Raw genomic sequence first — 7,500 nt, forward strand, 5'->3', positions numbered from 1 at the left:
TTTCTTTTCCCCGCTTTCGTTGCCGAGCCCGGGCTGGGCTCCGGCTCACGGACGAGCGAAACCCATCCAACACCGCTGAGGGTGCGCCAGCGGCCGCTCCAAACCGCCGCGCCTTTGTTCGGCCCCGCGGGTCCCCTCTCTGACCCGGGCGAAAGCCACCGAGAAGCCAGACGGACCCCTGCCCAGCCGCCTGGCGGGTGGCTTGGAGCAGCCGCTCGGCAGCGCTGCCCTGGGAGTGCTCGGCGTCGCTTGTTCCCTCATATACGGAACTGGAGGGCCGTCAGCTCCGCGAGCGCACAACCAGCCGACCTCCGCCCAGCGGCAGGTCGCAGAAATCACGCCGGCTTGTACGATGACGTAGGCGGAGGCAGAGCGCAACAGCGACCCCTTGGCGACAAGCGCGATCTCCGCGGAGAGCACGTCTACTCGCCGAGGGAGAGCACGTCTACTCGCCCAGGGAGAGCACGTCTACTCGCCCAGGGAGAGCACGTCTACTCGCCCAGGGAGAGCACGTCTACTCGCCCAGGGAGAGCACGTCTACTCGCCCAGGGAGAGCACGTCTACTCGCCCAGGGAGAGCACGTCTACTCGCCCAGGGAGAGCACGTCCTACTCGCCCAGGGAGAGCACGTCTACTCGCCCAGGGAGAGCACGTCTACTCGCCCAGGGAGAGCACGTCTACTCGCCCAGGGAGAGCACGTCTACTCGCCGAGGGAGAGCACGTCTACTCGCCCAGGGAGAGCACGTCTACTCGCCCAGGGAGAGCACGTCTACTCGCCCAGGGAGAGCACGTCTACTCGCCGAGGGAGAGCACGTCTACTCGCCGAGGGAGAGCACGTCTACTCGCCGAGGGAGAGCACGTCTACTCGCCGAGGGAGAGCACGTCTACTCGCCGAGGGAGAGCACGTCTACCTCCCGCCTGAGGGAGAGCACGGGGGGGGGGGGACAAAGACAGGCGGCAGCAGCTTCGGTGAACGTCACCCGGGAGGCGACCGGGGCTGTCCCGGGGCAGTCCCGGGAAGCCGGCGTCCGACACAGGGAACCGTCAGCTGCCGGACCGGGGCGAATCCCCGCGGCCACGGCAGGGGTGGGGGCTCGAAGACAGCCGGCAGCCGCTTCGGTGAACGTCACCCGGGAGGAGACTGGGGCCCTCCCGGGACCGTCCCGGGAAGACGACGTTCGGCACGAGATCCCGGCCGCGGCCGGACCGGCTCGAAGCCTCGCGGTCCCGGCAGCAGCCGGAGCCGCTCGCCGCCTCGGGCTCCCGGCCCCCTACAGATCCGGCGACTCGTTCGCGGGCGGCGGGGGGAGGCAGTGGAGGGGGTGCGGGGAGAAGCGGCAGCGGAGGCGGAGGGGGGGGGGGCTCGAAGACAGCCGGCAGCCGCTTCGGTGAACGTCACCCAGGAGGCGATCGGGGCCGTCCCGGGGCCGTCCCGGGATGCCGGCTTCCGGCACGGGGTCCCGGCCGCGGCCGGACCGGCTCGTATCCCCGCGGCTCCGGCAGGGGGGGGGGGGGCTCGAAGACAGCCGGCAGTCGCCTCGGTGAACGTCACCCGGCCGGCGACCGCGGCCGTTCCGGGGCCGTCCCGGGAAGCCTGCGACAGGCACGGGGTCCCAGCCGCGGCCGGACCGACTCGAAGCCCCGCGGCCCCGGCACGGGGGAGGCCCAAAGACTGGCGGCAGCCGCTTCGCTGAACGTCACCCGGCCGGCGACCGGGGCCGTCCCGGGGCCGTCCCGGGATGCCGGCATCCGGCACGGGGTCCCGGCCGCGGCCGGAGCGGCTCGAATCCCCGCGGTCCCGGCAGCAGCCGGAGCCGCTCGCCGTTCGGGCTCCCGGCACCCTACGGATCCGGCGACTCGTTCGCCGGCGGCGGGGGGAGGCAGTGAAGGAGGTGCGGGCAGAAGCGGCAGCGGAGGCGGAGGGGGGGGGGGGGCTCGAAGACAGCCGGCAGCCGCTTCGGAGAACGTCACCCGGCCGGCGACCGCGGCCGTTCCGGGGCCGTCCCGGGAAGCCTGCGACAGGCACGGGGTCCCGGCCTCGGCCGGACCCGCACTGGGTGCCGCCGCCTCGGGCTCTCGGGACGGTATGGATCCGCCGACTCGTTCGCCGGCGGCGGGGGGAGGCAGTGGAGGGGGTGCGGGGAGAAGCGGCAGCGGAGGCGGAGGGGGGGGGGGGCTCGAAGACAGCCGGCAGCCGCTTCGGTGAACGTCACCCGGCCGGCGACCGGGGCCGTCCCGGGGCCGTCCGGGGATGCCGGCTTCCGGCACGGGGTCCCGGCCGCGGCCGGAGCGGCTCGAATCCCCGCGGTCCCGGCAGCAGCCGGAGCCGCTCGCCGTTCGGGCTCCCGGCACCCTACAGATCCGGCGACTCGTTCGCGGGCGGCGGGGAGAGGCAGTGGAGGGGGTGCGGGCAGAAGCGGCCGCGGAGGCGGAGGGGGGGGGGGGGCTCGAAGACAGCCGGCAGCCGCTTCGGTGAACGTCACCCGGGAGGCGACCGGGACCGGCCCGGGAAGCCATCGTCCGGCCCCGGATCCCGGCCGCGGCCGGACCGGCTCGAAGCCCCGCGGCCCCGGCACGGGGGAGGCCCAAAGACTGGCGGCAGCCGCTTCGCTGAACGTCACCCGGCCGGCGACCGGGGCCGTCCCGGGGCCGTCCCGGGATGCCGGCTTCCGGCACGGGGTCCCGGCCGCGGCCGGACCGGCTCGAATCCCCGCGGTCCCGGCAGCAGCCGGAGCCGCTCGCCGTTCGGGCTCCCGGCACCCTACGGATCCGCCGACTCGTTCGCCGGCGGCGGGGGGAGGCAGTGGAGGGGGTGCGGGCAGAAGCGGCAGCGGAGGCGGAGGGGGGGGGGGCTCGAAGACAGCCGGCAGCCGCTTCGGTGAACGTCACCCGGCCGGCGACCGGGGCCGTCCCGGGGCCGTCCGGGGATGCCGGCTTCCGGCACGGGGTCCCGGCCGCGGCCGGAGCGGCTCGAATCCCCGCGGTCCCGGCAGCAGCCGGAGCCGCTCGCCGTTCGGGCTCCCGGCACCCTACAGATCCGGCGACTCGTTCGCCGGCGGCGGGGGGAGGCAGTGGAGGGGGTGCGGGGAGAAGCGGCAGCGGAGGCGGAGGGGGGGGGGGGCTCGAAGACAGCCGGCAGCCGCTTCGGTGAACGTCACCCGGCCGGCGACCGGGGCCGTCCCGGGGCCGTCCGGGGATGCCGGCTTCCGGCACGGGGGTCCCGGCCGCGGCCGGAGCGGCTCGAATCCCCGCGGTCCCGGCAGCAGCCGGAGCCGCTCGCCGTTCGGGCTCCCGGCACCCTACAGATCCGGCGACTCGTTCGCCGGCGGCGGGGGGAGGCAGTGGAGGGGGTGCGGGGAGAAGCGGCAGCGGAGGCGGAGGGGGGGGGGGGCTCGAAGACAGCCGGCAGCCGCTTCGGTGAACGTCACCCGGGAGGCGACCGGGACCGGCCCGGGAAGCCATCGTCCGGCCCGGGATCCCGGCCGCGGCCGGACCGGCTCGAATCCCCGCGGCCCCGGCACGGGGGAGGCCCAAAGACTGGCGGCAGCCGCTTCGCTGAACGTCACCCGGCCGGCGACCGGGGCCGTCCCGGGGCCGTCCCGGGATGCCGGCTTCCGGCACGGGGTCCCGGCCGCGGCCGGACCGGCTCGAATCCCCCCGGTCCCGGCAGCAGCCGGAGCCGCTCGCCGTTCGGGCTCCCGGCACCCTACGGATCCGGCGACTCGTTCGCCGGCGGCGGGGGGAGGCAGTGGAGGCGGTGCGGGGAGAAGCGGCAGCGGAGGCGGAGGGGGGGCGGGGGGGGACGATAGTGGCGGGGGGCGGGGGGTGCTCGAAGGCAGCCGGCAGCCGGTTCGGTGAACATTCGCCGGGGCGGGGGGGGCGACCTGTCCGTGCCCGGGGCAGCCCCGGGAAGCCGGCAGCCAGCACGGGGTCCCGGCAGCACCTGTTCCCTGCCCTGGGACTTGCCGTGCCCGGCGGCCGGTTGCCGGGTGGGGGGAGCGATGAGAGGCGGGGCGCAGCGGCCGGGGCAGCGCCGGGCCGCAGCGGGGGGCTGGGCGGGTGGGGTAGGCGTCGAGCGGCAAGCCCTCGGCTGCAGCGAATGTTCGGCGGTGCGGGGCGGGGGGGGGACGGGACGACACGTTGGGGGCGCCGAGTCCGAGCCACCCCCGGCCCCAGGGGCGGCCGGAGGGGGAGGCCGGTGCCTGGCCCTGGGAGCTGCTGGGCGCCGGATGGCCGAGGGTGCGTCAGAAGCCGCCCGAGCGGTCGAGCAGGTCCTCCAGAAAGGCCTAGGGTGGCTTCGAGGGCCCCGGGAGCAGTCGAGGGAGGCCTCCAGGCAGGTCTGGAGTGGATGGGAGGCCTTCCAAAGCAGACAAGGGAGCCTGCAGAGCGTGCGGGGGAGGCTTCTGGTGCGGCCTGGGGTGGGACGGAAGCCTGCAGAGCGTGCGGGGGAGGCTTCTGGTGCGGCCTGGGGTGGCTGAGAAGCCTGCAGAGCGTGCGGGAGAGGCTTCTGTTGGGGCCTGGGGTGGCTGAGAAGCCTGCAGAGCGTGCGGGGGAGGCTTCTGCTGCGGCCTGGGGTGGCTGAGAAGCCTGCAGAGCGTGCGGGGGAGGCTTCTGCTGCGGCCTGGGGTGGCTGAGAAGCCTGCAGAGCGTGCGGGGGAGGCTTCTGCTGCGGCCTGGGGTGGCTGAGAAGCCTGCAGAGCGTGCGGGGGAGGCTTCTGGTGCGGCCTGGGGTGGGACGGAAGCCTGCAGAGCGTGCGGGGGAGGCTTCTGGTGCGGCCTGGGGTGGGACGGAAGCCTGCAGAGCGTGCGGGGGAGGCTTCTGGTGCGGCCTGGGGTGGGTCGGAAGCCTGCAGAGCGTGCGGGAGAGGCTTCTGCTGCGGCCTGGGGTGGGTCGGAAGCCTGCAGAGCGTGCGGGAGAGGCTTCTGTTGGGGCCTGGGGTGGCTGAGAAGCCTGCAGAGCGTGCGGGGGAGGCTTCTGCTGCGGCCTGGGGTGGCTGAGAAGCCTGCAGAGCGTGCGGGGGAGGCTTCTGCTGCGGCCTGGGGTGGCTGAGAAGCCTGCAGAGCGTGCGGGGGAGGCTTCTGGTGCGGCCTGGGGTGGCTGAGAAGCCTGCAGAGCGTGCGGGGGAGGCTTCTGGTGCGGCCTGGGGTGGGACGGAAGCCTGCAGAGCGTGCGGGGGAGGCTTCTGGTGCGGCCTGGGGTGGGTCGGAAGCCTGCAGAGCGTGCGGGAGAGGCTTCTGTTGGGGCCTGGGGTGGCTGAGAAGCCTGCAGAGCGTGCGGGGGAGGCTTCTGCTGCGGCCTGGGGTGGCTGAGAAGCCTGCAGAGCGTGCGGGGGAGGCTTCTGCTGCGGCCTGGGGTGGCTGAGAAGCCTGCAGAGCGTGCGGGGGGAGGCTTCTGCTGCGGCCTGGGGTGGCTGAGAAGCCTGCAGAGCGTGCGGGGGAGGCTTCTGGTGCGGCCTGGGGTGGCTGAGAAGCCTGCAGAGCGTGCGGGGGAGGCTTCTGGTGCGGCCTGGGGTGGCTGAGAAGCCTGCAGAGCGTGCGGGGGAGGCTTCTGGTGCGGCCTGGGGTGGGACGGAAGCCTGCAGAGCATGCGGGGGAGGCTTCTGGTGCGGCCTGGGGTGGGACGGAAGCCTGCAGAGCGTGCGGGGGAGGCTTCTGGTGCGGCCTGGGGTGGGTCGGAAGCCTGCAGAGCGTGCGGGAGAGGCTTCTGCTGCGGCCTGGGGTGGGTGGGAAGCCTGAAGAGCGTGCGGGGGAGGCTTCTGGTGCGGCCTGGGGTGGCTGAGAAGCCTGAAGAGCGTGCGGGGGAGGCTTCTGGTGCGGCCTGGGGTGGCTGAGAAGCCTGAAGAGCGTGCGGGAGACTTCTGGTGCGGCCTGGGGTGGCTGAGAAGCCTGCAGAGCGTGCGGGGGAGGCTTCTGGTGCGGCCTGGGGTGGCTGAGAAGCCTGAAGAGCGTGCGGGAGAGGCTTCTGCTGCGGCCTGGGGTGGCTGAGAAGCCTGCAGGGCGTGCGGGAGAGGCTTCTGCTGCGGCCTGGGGTGGCTGAGAAGCCTGCAGAGCGTGCGGGAGAGGCTTCTGGTGCGGCCTGGGGTGGGTCGGAAGCCTGCAGAGCGTGCGGGAGAGGCTTCTGCTGCGGCCTGGGGTGGGTCGGAAGCCTGCAGAGCGTGCGGGGGAGGCTTCTGCTGCGGCCTGGGGTCTCTGGGTGGCCTCTAGAGAGGTGCAAAAGACCCTCTGGGTTGGGCTGGGGTGGCTCTTGGACCCCTGCCACACAGTGGAGAGCGGCCTCCGGCCCGCCACCTGTGTCCCTGTGTGCCTGAGTGCCTGTGTCCCTGTGTCCCTGTGTCCCTGAGTGCCTGAGTGCCTGAGTGCCTGTGTCCCTGTGTCCCTGTGTCCCTGTGTCCCTGTGTGCCTGAGTGCCTGTGTCCCTGTGTCCCTGTGTCCCTGTGTCCCTGAGTGCCTGAGTGCCTGAGTGCCTGTGTCCCTGTGTCCTTGTGTCCCTGTGTCCCTGTGTCCCTGTGTGCCTGAGTGCCTGTGTCCCTGTGTCCCTGTCTGTGTACCTGTGTGCGAGAGTGTCCGGCACGCCACCCAGCGGCGGCGGGCAAGCAGGTAGGCGGGTGGGCGGGCCGGCGAGGGCCAGTGTGAGTTTGGGGGGTGGGAGGGGAGGCGGCAGCTGGAAGCGTCAGAGGAGGGGGCGTGGCTCCGGCTGGCCCCGGGAGCAGGTTCCCGGGACCGGGACCGGCTGGACCCGGCGAGTGGTTGATCCCGGGGCGGGGGGCAGAGGCGGCGGGAAGCGGCAGCTGCGTGTGCGGCGGGGGGGTGGAGGGCGAACCGCGGCGGGAAGCGGATGCTTCAGAGCAGGTTACGGGGGCGGGGACGGACGACACCACCTGTCCCCGCCCCGGGACGGGCTGGACCCGGCGCCCTGGACCCGGCGCCGTGTACCCGCCGCCGCCCCCGCCGCCGCCCCCCTCCGCCACCCCGGGACCCCGACGTTTTTTGGCGCCCGCGCCTTTTTTTGCTCCCCGCCTGCCCGCGCTGCCCCGGGCCCTCCCCCGGGGCGGGGCGGGAGGGAGGGAGGGACGGACGGACGGGTAGCCGGGGATCTCCGAGCGCGCGCCACCAGACCGAGGCGGGTCCCGGCGGCGGCGGCGGCGGCGGCGGCGGCGGCGGCAGCAGCAAGCGACGGCGGGGGGGGCAGGCTAGGGAGAGAGGGGGAGCGGCATGCGGTAGGGCTGGGGGGTTTGTTTCGGGGGGGAGGGGTGGGGGGGGGGTGGCAGCGGTCAGCGAGAGCGGGGAGAGGGGGAGCGGCATGCGGTAGGGCTGGGGTGTTTTTGGGGTGGGGGCGTTGGGGGGATTAGCGGGCGGGCGGGCAGCCCAGCCAAGCGGCAAGCCGGGGGGCGGGCGAGGGCGGCTTTAGGGCCGGAGGAGCGGAGCGCAACCTCCCCCGTGCAGGCTACAGCGTGGAGAGCAGCAAGTTTTTGGGGACGGGGGACGACGGACGGGAGGGGCA

The sequence above is a fragment of the Melanerpes formicivorus genome, unplaced genomic scaffold, assembly GCF_026170545.1.
Source record: "Melanerpes formicivorus ecotype bairdi unplaced genomic scaffold, bMelFor1.0.p_v2 SCAF_521, whole genome shotgun sequence".
Classification (NCBI taxonomy): domain Eukaryota; kingdom Metazoa; phylum Chordata; class Aves; order Piciformes; family Picidae; genus Melanerpes; species Melanerpes formicivorus.